This window comes from Acomys russatus, chromosome 19 (assembly GCF_903995435.1).
Source record: "Acomys russatus chromosome 19, mAcoRus1.1, whole genome shotgun sequence".
Lineage (NCBI taxonomy): Eukaryota > Metazoa > Chordata > Mammalia > Rodentia > Muridae > Acomys > Acomys russatus.
In genome coordinates this window covers 36960831-36979763 of record NC_067155.1, presented here as the reverse complement: position 1 = coordinate 36979763, position 18933 = coordinate 36960831, and the positions used below count along the sequence as shown (strand labels likewise).

Genomic DNA, 18933 nt, shown 5'->3' with positions numbered 1-18933 from the left:
AATATTGGATGTCCCGGGGACCCTTCCACCGAAGGACGACTACCCCTGTTTCCCCTCCTTTAAGCTGACCCCCTGGGATCTTCCTCCCCTTCCTGCAGACTGCTGACCCTGGGAGGCCACAAACTTGCCTTGAGGGTGGGTTGTACTGGTCAAGGGCCCCCTGGGGACCTGGAACCCCCCCCCCTTGCTTGTTCTTCGTAGAAAGGGTCGGAAGAGCAAAGCGCAGGGAATCTGGCAGTACAGTGCTTCTTGCTACACAAATCACACTCCTCCTAAATCTCAGATTACTACCAGACCTTCTCTCTTGGAGTTCACTTCCAGAGACTGATGGTAGGCGTGTCAGGCCCCTCCTAGTCCTGTGCACAGAACTGGCTAGCCCCAGGATACCACCCAAGAGTGACCAGGAGACCCCAGGCACGGTCTTGTGCCTGGAAATCAGCCGTTGGAGAACTCTAATTTTAGATACAGCTGAGGAGATATCCTACACCTCCATGGGCCAAACACGGCCTAGAACATTCAGCTAGCAGTATATGTCCTTGTCCTGGGCTCAGGCCATGACAGGAGGCCAGGTTGGGGAAAACTATAGATGACCCAAAGGCCCTGAGGCCCTTTTGCTTCTCACCTGACCCTACCTGGTTACACATTTCAAAGACACAGTCTTTGCCCAGATCTGCTGTCCCTTCCTGGGAGCCCCACCCCATAAGCACTGGGAAGGTAAACAGCCCCTAATTTCTGAGTTCAAACAGTGCTTGAAGGAAGGCCTGGCAGGGGGAAGGTAGCTAGGAGCCCACAGTCCCCTTCCAGTTTCTGTAAGTACCCAGGCTAGGAGGGAGCCCAGTCCTGCCACCCCAGAGCAGGGCCAGTCTATACATAAGACTGTTTGGTGCTAGGGGCGTTCATTCACTTTCTGTCTTCAGTCCCCACACACTATAGGATTTATCTTGATTTGCTCTGCTACTGAATTGAGTCAACTCTTTTGTATGCTCGGTGAATTGCCCAGCTGCTGGCGAGAAGCGGAGGAGCGGGGAGAGAGCGTGCCGGGGGTACTGAGGCCGGGAATCAGGAGCGGGCGGGGAACAGGAAATGGGGAGGGGGCGCGCCGCGTGGGGACGAGATGGGCCGTGTGGGGAGACTGGATCTGGCAGAAGCACCGGTGGGGCTGCGAGTAGGATTTATGGAGGACGCTGTCATTAGCGTGCTGTCCGGAGCGACGAGTCCATAGAGCTCTGAGCCTTGGGTCTTCTGGGGCCTGGTGGCCTGGGACAATCCTCTCTTGACTCGGTTTCTCTCCTGGTGCTTCCTAACAAGCAAGCGCACCTCGTCGGGACTGGTAGGCTAAGCTGGAGAGCTGCTGGAGAGCCAGCCCCGAGTCCTCTCAGAGGTTGGGATGAGTGAGTGAAGGATGGGGGGTCAGAGTCAGGAATGTCGTTCTGCGCCCCCAGGGGACAGATTCATGGGTCCTGAGGAGGAGGTCTTAGTGTGATGATGGTGATGGGTCGTGCGAGGCCTCTGCAAAAGTAACATGTACCCCCTCCTACTTAGACGTGCGGGAGGGACTGTCAGGTGCCCCCTCGATCTCCAGCTCCCGCAAACCAGATCCTAAAGACGATCCGAGCCTGGGGCGCAGAGGGGACCGGGAGGCAGGGAGGAGGGAGGGCGAGCGGCTCTCGCAGCCGGACTGAGCGGCGGGCGGAGCGGGTAGAGGGAGCCGGCTGGTGGCGAGGGCGGGGGGGGGAGGGGAGGGAGGACGGGCGGCGGGAACCAGCCCCCCCGAACCCCCCCCCAGGCGAGGGGCGGGGCGCGCGCGCAGATCGATGGGCGAAGCTGGGGAGGAATTTCAATCCGAGAGCGAACTTAGAGCTTGAAGGACGGCAGCGGCAGCGGTGGTGGCGGTGGCAGTGGCAGTGGCGGCGGTGGTGGAGGGTGCAGCCCCGGAACGCCGGCCGAGCCCGGCCGGGCAGGTAAGCTCGGGGATCTCGCGTCGCAGCGTGGCCCGAAGCCGAGCTTGGTGGCACGGGACCCCGGGCACTCCGCGGGCGACCCGCAAGCGACATTGCGCTTCTCTCACCCTGGCGTGTACGGTGCGCCCCTCTCCCCCCTTCCCGCGCTGCGCCCCAGGCCCTGCTCACAAACAGGGAGCGCCGCTGCGGCCGGTGAAGTTGTAGCAACTTGGCGGTGGAAGAATCCGAGCCGGTTCAGTCCTACAGAGCCAGCAACTAGGGGTCCTGATGTCACCTCGGTGTCACTGTCGCAGCCTTCAGCCTGTAGTGGAGCAGCCCCCCTCCCCAGCACTTTGCTTCTCTGCGTGCACCCTGTCTGTCTTGCTTCCCAGTGCCAACGACCCTCCACAGCCGCTGCCCTGCGTGAAAATCTTTGTGCTGTCCACGCACTTCCTCGCTCGAGCCCCTGACCCCCATCCCGCCTGTGTCACCATCCCTACCCTGTCTGTCATCCTTCCCACGGTTGGTGAGCCTACTGGCAGGGCACCTGGGACTGCTCAGTCCCACATCCGTGAGATCAGGGTCTACATCCGAAACCAGTGGATTAAAAAGAAAAACCCAGTATGGGAGTTGAGGACTTTGCCAGGAACTTGACGGACCCTCCACACAGGCTTGGAGCTTTCCCATGACCTAGGGGCTGGGTGAAGAGCCTGTGAACCTGATCACCCCTAACCTGCATCTTCCTTAAGGTAGTGCCAGAGAATGTCTCAGGCTGTGTTTACAGCCACCCTCACACCCCCTTCCCTCAGGACCCCACGGAGACATCTGAGATCAAAATTAGCTCTTCCCGGTAGAGGTTATGCGACCTCCAGGCACAGTGACGTCTGTGGGACTCAGTTTTCCGGTCTGTAAGATGGGGGTAGGATGATACCTTTAGAGGCCCAAAGGGTTAACAAAGATGGATCTGGAGGACTTGTTTTCTCCAGCCTGGGGCAGAGGAAAGCAAGGGATGCATGCAACTCCAAGAAGAAGCTGTTGGCTATGACCCTGACCCTTCCCTACTGAGGTTGTGAGGGCTGTGAGAAAACCGTGCCCAGGAGAGCCTGGGATCTTTGGGGACAGGAGTTCTGGAAGGCGGCTGAGCTGGGAACAAGTAGAAAAAGCATGCCCCAAAGACATACTCTGAAGAGCCCTCACCCAGCCCAAGAGGCAATCCTCAAATTGGGGTTATGTCACTGAAAGGGCACAAATAACCTCATCTCTTCTGCGTCTGCCAGCCTCTTCAGCTGTCACCTTGTAACTGAACAAGTGTCAAAGAGACAGATTCCTAAATCCCACCCTATCTGTGTGTCCCAAGTCGCCAAAGGTGGAGAGTTAAAGTCGAGATAGCGGAGGGCAGTATAAGGGAACGCTTTCTTCTCCCTCTGGACTCAGGGGTGCGTGGGGTGTGTGTGTGGTGTGTATGTGCTGAGACCTTAGCTTTATCTTTTGCTTTCCCCAGACCCTCAGAGATCCAGGCAGGTCGAGAAAGCTCTGAAGTGCCCCCACTCTGTGCAGCAGAAAGCCCTTAGGGTCTCCAGGTGAGAAAGGTCTGAAGCTATGTTCTTTCCCCTGTTCCCCTAATGCCTGGTACACCCCCTAAGGTCTGGTGTACCCCCTAAAGTCAGGTGTACCCCCTAAGGCCTGGTGCACCCCCTAAGGCCTGGTGCACCCCCTAATGTTATGGTACATGGCCCTTTGAGTGTACATCACTCAGCATGATACAGCAGGCTGTTCTGGACTCTGAGAAAAGTTGAGGTGAGCCCCCACTCTGAGGCCTGAAAGAGAGGGGAGAGGGATCAGGGAACAGAGCTCTGAACAGAGGAGGGAGGGCAGGTGAGCAGCCCAATCCTGATTCCCCCAAAGTGTCTTGGCTTTGGGTTCACCACACATGGGTTGAACAGTCTGCTAGCCATTTCTCTCTTGACCCCCGCCTCCAAAAAAAATTGCAGGTGGTTGAGGCCCCCTGGAGCAGCCCCGAGTTCAACCGTGGCATTTGAATCACTGAACCTAAGTCCTTGAATTCAGGCTCTTTAGACCGCACTCTGGTAGGTAGGGCCAAAATTCTGACAAAGTTGGACCAGAGAGTACAGTAGGAAGTCTCTCTTTCTGTAACCATTGCCTGTGCCCAGGGTCTAGATGAGACCTTTTGATTCTAGGGAACTTTCCTCAACACTCACAAAGTCATTCTCAGATCCCATTACACCACCATCCTACCCCCTGAGGAACCCAGTTCTCATCTGTAGACGACCATATTCTAAGTGGCAAGACTCAAAATACTGTAGCTTCTGGGTTATTTACGAACAGAGAGGCCCTGGCCCCATGGATTCATATTTCTCAGCTGAAAGAGGCTAAGTCTTGTCGTCATCAGGATGGGGGGGGGGGTACAGAGATAGAGACAGAAGGAGTGAGATGACAGGCAGGAGAAATCTCCAGAGCAGGCGACCGACGGGGCCATAAATTTCCTGGTGTAAACTTGGAAGCAATGATGTGTTACAGCAGACATTGGATGCCTTTGTCACCACCACCATCACCACCACCACCACCACCACCACCACCACCACCACCACCACACACACACACACACACACACACACACACACACACACACACACCCCACATAGTTGTTCTGCTTTTGTTTTCTGTCCTGGATTTAATTTCTCCCAACAATGTGTAGACTGTCACTTGGCCTTGAGTGAGGTAGGTAGCTGATGACAGATGCCCCCTCCCCCGGCAGGAAACTTGGGCACGATCTATTCCTAAGGTTCATATGAGGAGAGGAGGCCCAGAGAGGCATAGGATGGTGTCCAGAGTTGCACAGCAAGCCAGGTTGGGGGGAGTAGCTGGTTGTTCAGGCTGCTGGCAAACACCTGGTTTGTGTGTGTGTGTGCGTGCGTGTGTGTTCTCTCTTGCATCTGTGCTGGAGATGAGCAAGAAGTGGGGTGCTACTCGTGGCCTTGTGGTACCCCTCTGCAGAGCTATCGGGACAGCTGACACTATGAACCCTACTCTGTTCCCTGAGACTATAGGCCAGCTTCCTGGAGGCGGGGGAGGGGTGTGGGGGGTGGGAGAAGGAGGGGGAAGGGGGCAGACCAAAGGAGTTGAGGGCCAGCATGGGACTCCCAGTCACCTCAGCCCCCTGGGTACTGAGGTCCGCACCTGGGAATGAGGTTGTGGCCCAGAGTGTGGGAGTTAGACACAGCCACCATGGCTGTTTCTGATGGAGATCAACTGATCTGCCTCCTTTTTCCAGAAAGGTCTAGGACCATCCAAGGTCAGGAGCTGTGAGCACTAGGACTTAAGCTTCTAGAGGCTGAAAACTGTTCCCTCCCTGGAGGGCTGTCCTAGGGAGCCAGGACCTCAAATTGGAAGGAAATAGGAGGCCTAGGCTAGTCTAGTCTCCTCAGGCAAAACACAGAATTGGGAGAGGGAAGCCTTGGCTCCTTGCTCCCTCTGAGCTCTGGAGGGGAGGGAAACTGAGTCATGATTGGCTCAAGCCATCAGAACTGAGGCCTTAGACTTTTCCTCGCTCCCCTTGGCTGAGGCTCAAGGCTGGTCTGCAGGGGGGACCTGAATCTTGATGGTTTGACCTCCTTGTCCGCACCACTGTGGCCTGTCTCTTAGGGTCCCCTCTCTTGTGAAATGGTCCCATGCTTCTCTGCTCCAATATGGAGGGGTGTGGCTTGCAAAAAAGGGCCTCTTGGTCCTTAAGGCCTTCATCAGGGATAGGAGGGTGTTCTTTTACCCTCCGGTGTAGTCTTCAAATAGCTGCTGTTCCCCTGCAGCTTTTGTCACGGAATCTCCCCTGTGCCAGCCCCAGGGATGGACTCCAGTCACGGGAAGAGACAATTAGAAGGAATTCTGGGGCACAGGCAGGACTAGGGCCATCTGCAAAGCCATGGCACCCTAAAAAAGAAGCTGAAGTTCAGAAAAATGGGGGTGGAAAGGCATGTGAGCGGTTCTGGAAACTTCCATTAACCCAGCCTAGCAGCTCAGCTCCACTTGCAGAACAGTCCAGCCATCCAGTAGACGGGGAAACTGAGGCCCAGACAGGACTATCGCTGTGCCATGCTAGGTCAGAACTGACAGAGCAAGTCAGAGACCACAGCCAGGTTCCCAGCCTTGCAGATGAGAACTGTGCCCATGGCTATAGGTCTTCATCGCTTATGGTGTCCCCCAGAGCCCTCTAGCCTCAGAAGCCCATGTCTGCCCTCCCGATCTTACCTCTGTGAGAGCTTTTTACTCATGCAGGCAATACTGGCAGGACACCAGAAGCTCAGAAAGCCTGTCCTGCTAAAACAACACCCCTGCCTTAGAAGCTATTGGGTTCAGACAGAAGCCTATGGTGGGAACCCCAGGGAAATGATTGACAGCCTGAGACTCGCTTGTGTTTACTGACAGATCCCAGTTTTATTTTCAGTAGGATCAAACTCTGGCAACTCTTAGTCATTAGCTTCCTCTGGTTTAGTAAATATGGAAGCTCTCGTGGGCTGCCACATAGTCCCAATATACACAGACACTCATGCACATGCACACACGCACATACGTGCATACTCACACATGTGCACCTGGGCGAGCATACATGCACATTCATGAGGACAACCCCTGGGTAGCCAGATGAGGGATGAGGATCATGTCTAGAAAGGTGCTGTAGCCTGTCCCAGGGTATCCAGTGAGTGCTAAAGAGTGGGCTTTGTGGGATGAGGTAGGAGATGGCAGCCACGCCCTGCTGGACAGTGACAGCTGTGTACTCCTGTAGTGCTTTCCTCTGGCAAGGGACCTTGGAGTCCTCACTGTGTCCACAGCACAGATGTCAGAGAGCCCGAGGCTTCTTGGGTATGTTCCTTGGGAAATCAAAGCCTTGAGCCAGGAAGGCACCACCTGGTCCGCCTGCTAAAGCCCTGCATCCTGGTTTCTGACTGTCTCATGTGAGGTGGACATTTCAGGGGCCTTTCCACTGCTTAGCAGCAACAGGGTTCCTTAGATTCTATCCCCAAAAGAGATATAATCCCCCAATCTCCTTAACATCTGTGTTCTTGGAACCCCAGGAAAGAGGCGCACATCACCCCCTGTCCAGTGTTTCTCTCACGGGACATTTCCATCAGAGCCACTCCTGCTCCCCAACAACCAGGAGGCTTTGGGAGGGTGTGGGCTGAAACTCAAGGGTGACCCCTTTGCCAATCACGTGACCTGGAAGTAATACCTTTCTCCTGTGCCTCTGGGTTTTAATCTGTCAAATGGGTCTGAGGCATTGGGTGTCAGAGGGGACTGGAAAGCAGAGTCTAGAGATGGGATGAGGATGTCCTGGGGAGGGGGTGAGACATAAGTGTCCGATGTGGGGTGTGGCCTGCTTGGGCCCCTTCCTCCTCTTTTGAGCCATGACTTGCCCTGTGTAAGGTGAGAGTTGGTTTGGATGGATTATTACGGCGTGTCTATAGAGAAGAGCAAGGGTGCTGTACCTCTTAAATAGTTGCCCCCTGCACTCGGTGCTCTGTCCTGTGGGATCCTGACATCCTGGGTGGTGGCCCTTCTGTGCCCATTGGGGGTAAGAATGTAAAGAGAGAGGGTTCTGAGGAAGGAGGGACAAGAACCAGGGTCCTGGTATGGCCACAAGCTGGTATGCCACAGGATGAGTGAGGCCAGCATGAACAGCCACCTAGGCCAAGAAGTTGAAAGAGGAGGCCACAGGGTTCTGGCTGCCCCCTAGGCTGACATTCCTGGGAAGAGCTGGTTCTTGTTCTCACAGCTCAGGGAAACTTCTGGAAATTTGTAGCATCCCAGAGACCAGGCTGTTTAAAGGTCTCTATGAAGCAGTCAGGGTGATCGCGGAGGTTGAGGCAAGGGGATTTCACATCCAAGGGTAGACCAGGATGCAAAGAGGGACCTTGTTTCAAAGACAAAGAAATGAATAAATTATTAATTATGATTAATAAATAATAAGTAATAAGCCCCTCCCCACGGCCTGTAGTGGAGAAGTAGGTTCAAGGCACAAGTCTCGTGATCTGGGCTGGAGACACAGGTGATGGAGAAACACAGACTTCTCTTTTGACATGGCTTGAATAGTTGGAGCTGGCCCAGCAGGATGGCCCAGTGGGTAAAGGCACTTGCTGCCCAGCTCGGCTACTGAACTCAGTCACCGTGACCCACACGGTGGAAGGAGAAAACTAACTCCTGCAAGCTACCCTCTGACCTCTCTGTAAGCGCCGTGGCATGCACACGCCCTACCCTCCCCAATAAATGAAATGTAATTTTCTGAAATTGAAGCCGCGTCCCTATAGAGGAAAATGTTCTCTAAAGCGAAACGTTCCTTATCTGTGTGTGTTAGGAAATGAGAGACACACCCCATGAAGAACGAGGCTTTTGAAAGTAAGTCTTGCTTCCTTTTGATGTCCATTAATGCCTCAGAGGTAGAAATGGGGTGCGTGTGCCCCCTGGGATTCCCATGGATGCTGGCGACAGTGGTGCACATCCTTGGAAACGGGTATCTGTCTTGGAGATAGGCTCAGAGGACGCGCACATGTGTGTGCAGGAACACCGACGGCAGCCCAGGCTTTGTGACATGTACATGATTTGGGCCCTTCCATTTTCTCAAGTCTGGCTGAACAGGTGGAAACCGGAGGATGAACGTGTGTGGATCTGTGGAGCTCAGGCAGCCTCTCACCTGTTGGGTCTTAGTGCTATCCTGGGAGCTCACGGAAGACACTCAGGCCTCTGACAGACATCTGGGCTTGTTTTGGTTTCCTCCGTCTGGTGTCCCCACAGAGCAAGGAGATGCTACATCTGAGGGACGTGCTTCATCAGGGATGGCGTGGTTTTTTGTTGTTGTTGTTGTTTTTTGTTTTTTTTTTTAGAGAAACAGCTTGTCAGAAATCCAGGGTGTCGGCACCGGAAAGATGGCTTGGTCTATAACAGTGGTTCTCAACCTTCCGAATGCTGCGACCCTTTAATACAGTCCCGCATGTTGTGGTGTTCCTCCCCTCCATTATAAAATTATATTTTCTTGCTACTTCATAACTGTAATTATCCTACTCTTATGGATCATAACGTAAACATTTGTGTTTTCTGACGGCCGTGGGTGACCCTGCGAGAGGGTTATTTGATTACGAAAGGGGTCATGACCCACCCACGTGGCTGAGAACCGCTGGACTATATAAAAAGGCTGAGTGTGCACATGAGGACTTGAGCTTCATGCCCAGAACCCTTGAAGAAGATAGGTGTGCCTTGCAAATCCAGCGCTGGGGTAACGGAAACAGAAGAATCCTAAGGGCCCTGGCCAGTCAGCTAGCCTGGCCTATGTGGTCCATTACCAGTGAAGGACCCTGTCTCAACAAGCAAGGTGGATTGCACCTGAGGACCAATTACCCAAGATTGATCTCTGGCCTCTACACACCCGCAAATGCACACTGGCACGCATGTTCAAGCAAGACTGGCTAGGTGCTCACAAGGGCTCACTGCTCCCTTACCTCCAAGTCTGCCAGAATACAGCCAGACGGGAACCTCTGCTCCAGACCTGCTACAGCTGGCTCTCCCAGGGTCACAGGGAATAAAGATTTGGTTACTCAAGTAGTGTCCTACTGCCTGCAGAATAGCCCCCCCACACCTACCCCCCATCTCTTCATCACCACTCACAATGTAACCGCTCACAAACTGTCCCCACCCTCTCATGACAGATGAGATTCTGAAAGCACAGCATAGCTCCCCAAGCCAAGGTTTGCTCCCTCCCCCTCAGCCTCGAATGTGTGTGTGTGTGTGTGTGTGCGTGTGTATGTGTGTTCTTGGTGATCAGGTTTTCCTGCTATGCACTCTCATGTGCCCCTTCTTGTCTCTGAGGCGTGTTCCTCTCAGTGGCGGCGCTGTCATATCTCCCCAGCTGAGTGGTTCATGGAGTTGGCCAGTGTCATGCTAAACAAATGACTGTGACAGTAAATTTGGGGATGAGGAGGGGGTAAGGTGGGGCATAGAGAAAAAGCCATGGCGTTTCCCACTTCTGTTCTCTGCTGCGCCCACACTGGGTGGAGGCCCAGGTCCCTGCTGAAGCAAAACTCTTTTGTTGTTGTTTTGTTTTTTATTTTTGCGCCACCACACCTGGCTGAAACACCTCTTCTGAGGTTGGGTTTCTCCCTGGGAGGGAAAGGGACAGGAAGAGCAAGAAACAGCATCATGGAGTCTGTAGGAACCTGTGTACATTGTATGTACATTGTATGTACATGGCGCACGCGGCAGCTAGGGCAAAGATCAAAGATGAAGCACTTTCCCCTCGTCATCGTGCCTGGATGCCTCTCTCTGAGTTGCGCTCCGTGTTCCACATGCTGCATGGGTGAGCCTTCAAGATGCCTTGCCTTAAGCCCTGGTCCCCCTGGGTCTGTGGCTGCATCAGGACACTCTGGAGTCCGAGATGTGTCCAAGGCAGGGCATAAATGGCATGGGAGTGGGGGTTGGATTTGGGACAAGGCCCTCAAGGTCAAAAGCAACCTTTTGCCATGAGTAAAACCAGGTGAGCTGATGGCCATGCAGGGAGTGTTAGCCTAGGGAGGGCAAACCCCAACCCTGGGGACTCAAGAGACCTGGCTGGCAAATGGGGTGCTCGCTCCAGTAACAGGGTGCACCTTACCTTTTCTCTTGAGCAGTGGATTTTACATATTGCAAACACCATGGAGTCCTGCCTGTGCAAACTCCCACTGAGTGTGCAACTCTGTAGACACCTACAGATTCACACAACCAGGGCCAGCTTTATTCTACTGTAGCCTTCATTTCGTTCTGAGACAGGGTCTCAGGATGTAGCCCAGGCTGCCCCCCAAACTCCCAGCCACCCTCCTGCCTCAGATTCCCTAATGCTGGGATGGCAGACGTAGGTGACCCCACTCAGCTCTGCTTCTTTCTTAGTGTAATGTGTGTGCACGCATGTGCACATGTGCACATGTATATGGGTGTTTGTGTGCATGCGTGTGGAGTCCAGAAATAAGCCTTGTATCTCATTCCTCAGAGTGCGTTCATCTCTCGCTGAACCAAATGGGCTAGGCTGGCTAGCCAATGGACCTCAGAAAACTTCTCTCCACCTCCTCAGTGCCAAGTCTCTCTTTCTCTCTCTCTCCCCCTCTCCTTCTCCCTCCCTCTCCCCCCCCTCTCTCTTCCCCTCTCCCCCGCACATAGACATGCACACATATGTGCCCTCACTTGGTGTGTGTGTGTGTCAGGGGGGACAACTTCACTCATGCACCCCACAAATAAAACCAGGAAAGAAATCTATGGTGTCTACTCACCTGATTCACACAACTTGAGGTTGAAATAGGATAGAGGAAGAAGAGGCACCCCCAACACCACAACTCCCCGGAAATGGGAAGGTGCCACCACACCATTTTTTTTAAAGCATGGCTTCTAGGAATCAAACTCGGCCCTCAAACTTCCGGGGTAAGGACTTTACCCTCTGCGCCTCCTCCCCTGCACTAGTGTAAGGGCTTTGAAGTTCACGCATATTGCTGCATGAGTCACCCCATGTTTATTTTTAATTGCTAAGTAGTATTCCCCGGTCTTGATAGAATTCTTTTCCTTCCTCTGCCTCCCAAAGGATAGGCATTTGAATCATTTCTAGTTTGGAGTCGTAATGAATCACACAGTGACATTTGTGTACCAGCCTTTATGTGGACGGCAGCCTTCGCTCCTCTCGGGTAGATCCCTCGGAATGGATTGCTGAGTCATTTTGGGGAGTTTATATTTAAATTCTTAACAAACTGCCAACTTGCCAGACTTTCAAATTGGCTGGACCAGTTTTCGTCTCCATCAGCGATCCTTCAGGGTCGGCGCTCCTCTGGTGTGCGTTGGTACCCCATACAGCACGGTACGGCTAGTCTTTTTATTTTTTATTTTCTTATCATCGATATCTGGGCTGGAGTGTGGAACTATCTGGTGCTGGGTCCAATTTGCAGTTTCCAGATTGACCAGTGATGTTGAATGGTTTTTTGTATGCTCTCAGGCACCCACATTTCTTCTGTGATAAAATGTCTATTCAAATCTTTGCCCATTTTTAATGGGTTTGTCTCATTATTAGCTTTCAAAATTATTCAAATTTATGACGAGAGAGTTCTGTGTGTATTCCAACATGAGTCTCTTGGAAGAAACACATTTGTAAATACCGTATCTTGATATTCTCCCCCTCCCTCCCCGCCTCTCTTCCTCCCTCCCCCCGCCCCCCTTGAGAACGGGTCTCATGTAGCCCAGGTTGGCCTCAAACTGCTACATAGCTGAGAATGACCGTGGTCTTTTGATCCCCCCTGCCTCCACTCCCACATGGTAGGACAACAGGCATGCACCATCACACAGGAATTTATTCTGGGCTGGGGTAGGAAGCCAGGGCTTGCTTCGTGCTGCTGGGCAAGCTCCCTGCCCATGGAGCCTCAGCCCCAGCCTTCCATTTTCCTCGTGTTATCTTTCTGAAGCACAGGTTTTTCCCCCTATCACAACGTCCACTTTACACATTTTCTTTTCTTTGATGAATCTTTTTTTCTTTCTTTCTTTCTTTGCCTAGTCCAAGGTCACAAAGACTTTCCTTCGTTTTCCCTTAGGGGTTGTAGAGTTTAAGTTCTTAGATTTATCGGCTATCTGAAGTTATTGTCTGCTTTTGATGTAGAAGGGCCCAAGTTAATTTTGTGTGTGTGTGTGTGTGTGTGTGTGTGTGTAAGACTCTCTTCTGCTTTATATTTTCTTGAGACTATAAGTGTAGGAGCTTATTTTGGGATTCTTGTTTCTGCTCCATGATATCTATTAAAAATGTTATATGTATTTGTTACTGCGCATGCATACACACCATGGCATGCATGTGGAAGTCAGGAGATGACCTGGTGAGGTTGGTTCTCGCCTTCCCCCATGGTGTTCCTGTCTTCGGGCTTACCCACAAGCCCCCTCGCCTACTGAGCCATCTTGCCAGCCCGGCTGTCCATCTCATTCTGTCCTGGTGGCACGCTCTGCACTACTGGGACTCCGCAAGAAGACTGGGAAAGAAGAATCATAAGTCCTTCCAGTTGTTCTTCTCTTCAAACTCGTTCTGGTTCTTTGTAGCCTCTTGACATTTCATGTCAATGGTAGGACCAGCCTATCAGTGTCTGCGAAAGGGCCTGGTGGGAGTTTGAGTGGCTTATGCTTAGTCAATAGATTAATTTAGGATCTCTGCCTTCATAGCCACACCTTAGAATGTTGTTTCTCTTTATTTGGGTCTATAATGTCTCTGAGCACTTTGCCATTTTCTATGAACTGAACATGCTTTCGGACACTGACTCACAATGTAGCCCAGGCTGGCCTTAAACTCAGGATCCATTTCCTTCCATTTCCAACCCTGGGAGATAACATGTGTGTACTCCCACCCCCACCCCCCAACCTAACCGGATGTCTTCAGGGACCTCCATCCTAAATATTTCATTTTCTAGAATAAGCTATTGCAAATGAATGTATTTGCCAGGCATGGTGGCACATGCCTTTAATCCTAGCACTCGGGAGGCAGAGGCTGGCAGATCGCTTTGAGTACGAGGCCAGCCTGGTCTACAAAGTGAGTCCAGGACAGCCAAGGCTACACAGAGAAACCCTGTCTTGAAAAACAAACAAACAAAAACAAAAACAAAAAAGTGAAGGTATTTCTTTGTTTAACTTTTGCAATGACTACTGCTAGTACAGAGAAATATCGGTGTACACAAAATGTACATGTAGATTTGTGTATGCAGGTGTGAGTGTGTGTGCCTGTATGTGGAGTCCCGAGGACACCCTTGAGTGTCGTTCCTCAAGATCTGGCTACCTTGCTTTTAGAGATAGGACTCTGTCATGTTGGCCTGAGTAGGCAGGGCTGGCTGGCCATGAAGCATCAGCCTTCGCCTGTTTATGCTGCCTCAGTGTTAAAATCACAAGCAAGTACTACCATATCCAGATTTATTTATGTATTTTAAAATATTTAAAAAAATTTTTATGTGTATGAGTATTTTGTCTATGTGTACGCAAGTGCACCCTGTGTATGCAGTGCCCGTAGAGTTCGGAAGAGGGAGTCAGATCACCTGGAGCTGCAATTACAAATGGTTGTGAGCCACAGTGTGGGTGCTGGGAACTAAAACTGGGTCCTCTGCAAGAGCAGCCACTCTTAAGCACTGAGGCATGTCTTCAGCTCAACATCCAACATGTTTAAATGTGAGTTCTGGGAGTGGCATGGAAAGCACTTTACTGACTGAGCCATCCCCCCAAAACCCAAATTTTGTATATTGATCATTTGTTCCATAGCCTTGTTAACTATTGATCAGTCAGTTCTAGCAGGCTTTAGTGAATGCATACAGGGTCATGCTGTCTGAAAAAAAGGAGGGATTAACACCTTTACTTTAAAGCTGCATAGCCCATGTTTCTTTTTCTTGCTTTATTGCTTTGGCTAGCATTTCTAGAGTTGTGCTGGACAGCAAAGATGCTTTGCGATCGTGGAGAAAGGTGTTTCGTCTTTACTGTTCAGGATGAAGGCCAATGCGGGATTTTTTTTTCAGGGTTTAAAAATATCCTAACATTGATACCTGACTGCAAGTTTTCCCATACTAGCATTGAAAATACTAGTATTGTCAACTGCTTTTTCTGCGTTCGCCAAGGTGACCCTGTGGTTTCTGCCTTTCATCTATTATTTTATGTTGCTAGCTTGACTTGCTAATATTTTATTGAGGACTTTGCATTGATTCTCAAGAGACAAAGAGGCTTATCTATGTTCCACTGGGATGTTTTTATTTTCACTGCCAGGAAACAAAAATCAGCCTTATGAATATGTCTCTATGTCTGTATGTCTCTCTGTGTGTGTCTCTGTCTGTCTCTGTCTCTGTCTCTGTCTCTTCCCCGAGTACCTTAGGCAAAGATTCTGCCATTTGAGTTATAGCCTCAGCTTTTGTTTTGAATAGGGTTTTGATGTGTAGCCTCAGCTAACCTTGAACTCATGATCCTCCTACTTCAGCCTTTTGGCTGCTGAGATCACCAGAGTGCACACAGCTGCATACAGCTCATCTTCTTTTCTTGAAAGTTCTTAAAGATTTGACTCCCCCCCCCCCATAGCTATTAGACAGAATTCATTATTAAAACCTCCTGGGCCTGAGCTTCTCTTCATGAGAAGGCTTCAAACTAGTTGTCTCTTTCAGTCTTGATCTGAGTATATTCAGATTTTTCTGTTGCTTGTCAAAGCTGTTCTTGTGGCTTATGCCTGTCTAGACATCTGTCCACTACATTGATATTGTTAATGCTTTCGTCATAAAGCTCTTAATAATGTCTTTTTCATATTCCTGTGTGCATTTGAAAATAATGCACTGCCCCCTAGGTTGAATATTCTGGGAAAAAAAATCGTTCAGCCAGGTTAGTGATGATGTTGTCCAATCTGTATTCTTCTCCACCCCAAATTCATTATTTTGCTTCGTTTTTGCGATGCAGTGGATTGGAACCTAGGCACATGCTCATTTGTTGAGTTACAGCTCTACCCTGGTTATCTGCATATAATCCTTTTTCTATTCCCACAATTTCCACATGCTTATACACTAACACTAAAATGTATGTCTTTTACACCGTGCATGTTATGTTTGGCTCATTCTTTTAAATCCACCCTGATAGTCTCTGCCTTTTATCTGGACTATTTGGCCCATTTACAGTTATTTTTATTTCAGGGAGCTTCCATTTACACAGTTGTTTTCTATGCCTCATGTCTCTCTCTATCTCTCTTTTATTATTTTTTATTTTATTATTTTGCTGCTTCATTTTGCACTAGAGAATGCCTTTAAATAATTTTTTACTTCTATTGATTCCTGGTCAATGGAGCTTTCATTTCAGCTACTATGCTTCTTAACTCCATATTTGTCACTACCTCTCCGTTTTCCTCCTCCTCCTTATTTTATGACAGGGCTGCTCTATATAGCCCTGAGTGTCCCACAATTCTCTGAGTTGGCCTCAAACTCACAGAGCTCCACCTGCCTCTGTCTCCCAAGGGCCGGAATGAAAGGTGTGTGCTACTACGCTTGGCTTCAAATTTATCACCTTAAAAATAATTTCTGTGGCACTGAGAGATGACTCAATAGTTAAGTGCTCTTTCTGCTCCTCCAGAGGACCAGAGTTCGGTTTCTAGAACTCGTATCAGATGGCTCACAACTCTCTGTAACTCTAAGAAACCTAACACCACTTCCGGCCTCTGTGGGCACCGCACTCATGTGCACAGATCCACACCTTCATGTATACATTCACGTCACTAAAAATGAAATAAAATCTTAAAATAGTTTGTGTTGTTGTTTTTGAGACAGGGTCTCTGTATGTGGCCCCTGTAGTCCTGCAGCTTGCTATCCAGACCAGGCTAGCTTGGATCTCATAGAGACCTGCCTGCCTCTGCCTCCAGAGTGCTGGGGTTAAAGATATGTACTGCCATGATTGTCTCAGAGGTTCCACACTTTTACCTGTTATTATTGTACTTTTATTTAACTCTTTAAACACAGTTTTGCTTCTTTGAACCAATTTATTAGTATATTAACTGTCGCGGAGTATTTTTCTTCCATACTTGCCATCTGAAGACTTTCCATGATGTTTCTATTTACTGCTTTCCCCCCCCTTAGTTGGAGTCATTACTCCTGATTTTGCCTATTGTATAATTTTGTATTGAAAGTGGACAATTGTCCCAGAGTGGATCTAGATTCTGAGTTTTTTCCTTGGAGAGTTGTTAATGTTGGCATTTTATGTGTCTGTTTTATTGTTTGTTTAGTAACTTAATTGGACTAAAGCTGTGGAACAGACTTCCTCTGATCTGTGGCCACCAATTTCTCTGATGTTTCTACTCCCTTACTTGCTCAATTCTAATTCTTCCTCAGCGCTTGTATTTTTTCTCTTCTCTTCCTTCTGTTCTCTCCTTCCCCTTCCTTGTCCTCCCTCTCCCCTCCCCTCCTCCTTCCTCTCTTCCCCACTTATTTTCCTCTTCTCCTGCTCCTTCAATGTTCTCTGCTTTTTCCTATTCATCCTCTCCATCCTTCCCTTCCCCTCATTCCTTTTCTTCTTCCTCACCTTGTTCCATCTCCATCTCCTCTCCTCCCCCTGCCTTCTTCCCTCTCCGCCTCCCTCTTTCCACCCCCCTTTATTCTCTTTCCCTTCTTTCTCTCCTCCATCTCATCACTTTCTAGGGGCCACTCTGTGTCTTACCAGCTTTGTGGTCAGTGAGGGACCAGTTGGAGGTTATGTGGGCTGCTTGGGGCCTGTGAGTCTCCATGCCAGGCTGACAGGCCCATATGTGAGTTTGGAAGTACATGGAAGACCAGCACGGTCTCCCTTTGCCCTTGCTTCCCGCCGGACCCTTTTGTGGCACCTACAGGCTCTTGGTGGACCAACGGCCTAAGCTATCTGGACCCCTGCTTCCCCACATAGGTGTCCATCAGCCAGCTGTGTGGAGAGTGATAGGGTCTTTGTGTGATTGCCAGAGCTCATGCGTAGTCTCTGGCTTGTCACTGCCCCTGTCAGGATCTCAGCTCCAGCTTAGCAGCTTTGCTGGCTTTCCCTCCACCCACCCCTAGGTTCCAGCACTTTCCTGTCCTGTCGAGTTTTGTACTTTTTGCTTCGAATCAACTGAGCCCCTGGCAGAGAAGCTTGGAGTCCTTGTGGCATGCTCAGTGCAGCCCTGTTTAAACGCTGCATCAGCCAAGTGGGGAAAACAGAGGCAGCTCCAGGGAAGAGCAGCACCAACCCCTGTGTTATCCCTGGCTGGTGCTTTTCCACCCCCCCCCAAACAAATCTCTGGCTTGTTTATAGGATGCTGGAATGATCACTGTTGAGAGTTTAACCAGTTTTATAGCTGAGGTGTGTGTGTGTGTGTGTGTGTGTGTGTGTGTGTGTGTGTGTGTGTGTGTATACCCATGCATGTGTGGAAACCTGAGGCCAATGTTGGGTGTCCTCCTCAATCCTTCCCTTAATCACGCTCCACCTCAGTTTTTGAGGCAAGGTCTCCCACTGAACCCAGAGCTCACTGATTCGGCTGGACTAGATGGCCAGTGAGCATCTGGGATCCTTTTGTCTCTGCCCCTCCCGTGTTAGGGCTGTGGACGTGTACCACCATGCCCAGCTGCTATATGGGTGTCAGTGATCTGAATTCAAGCCCTTGTGCTTGCTCAGCAAAGTTCTTTATCCCCTGAGCCCTCTGCCTAGCTTGTGATCCCCTGCCTCAGCCTCCCGAATACTGAGATTATAGATGTGTACCATAAAACCCAGGCAGACCGGGTCTTGAAGAAAAGATTTTGCCGTCATACTACATTATGGTGGTAGTCCCACCTCCTTAGTGTTATAAACACAAAGCATTTGGGCCAACAGGCAAGGGCACCTGCCGCCAAGCCTGACAGCCTGAGGCTGACCCTCAAGACAGCGCCACATGCCAGAAGGTGACAGCCAACTCCCGCAAGTTGTCCTCTAACATCCACATAACCACATGGCCCATGTGCCCGCCCCCCCAATTCCCTGCAAATAAATAAAATATGATAATAGAGTGGTAGTGGGCCGTGGAGATGGCTCAGCAAATAAAGGTGCTTTCAGTGAAGCCTGAAAACCTGCACCCACATGGTGGAACGAAGGAATTGACTCTTGCCCCCTGACCCCCATACATGCACCACGGCATGTGCACGCGAGTGTGTGCGCACCCCCCCACGCACTCACGCATGCACACACGCACACATGCACACGCACACGTGTGCAAAAATAATTTCAAGAAATGCTTTTAAAAAATAGCATACATACCATGAAACACCACGTAAGGACCACCCACATATCACCCACCTCTTGGAAACCTTCCACCGTGTCTCTCTTGTCCTCACCCTTCTCCCTTGCCTAGGGGCAAGCACTCTGATTTTGACCCACATGTCCTTTTACAGCTTTTTTTTTTTTTTTACATGACATGAGTGGAACTGTGTAGTCTTGTTCTTCTGTCCGGAAGTGTACATAAGATCCCTGA

At 50.5% G+C, this 18933-nt stretch overlaps 1 protein-coding gene across 1 annotated transcript in view; it reads left to right on the top strand.

Annotated features, from left to right (window-relative positions):
* The first annotated feature begins 1849 nt into the window (after positions 1 to 1849).
* The window catches only part of Elfn1 (extracellular leucine rich repeat and fibronectin type III domain containing 1), a 60784-nt gene continuing 43700 nt past the window's right edge, over positions 1850 to 18933 (top strand). Inside the window, exon 1 of the mRNA XM_051161121.1 lies at positions 1850 to 1961. The gene's annotated coding sequence lies outside the window, so the exon portion shown is untranslated. The remainder of the gene's footprint in view (positions 1962 to 18933) is intronic.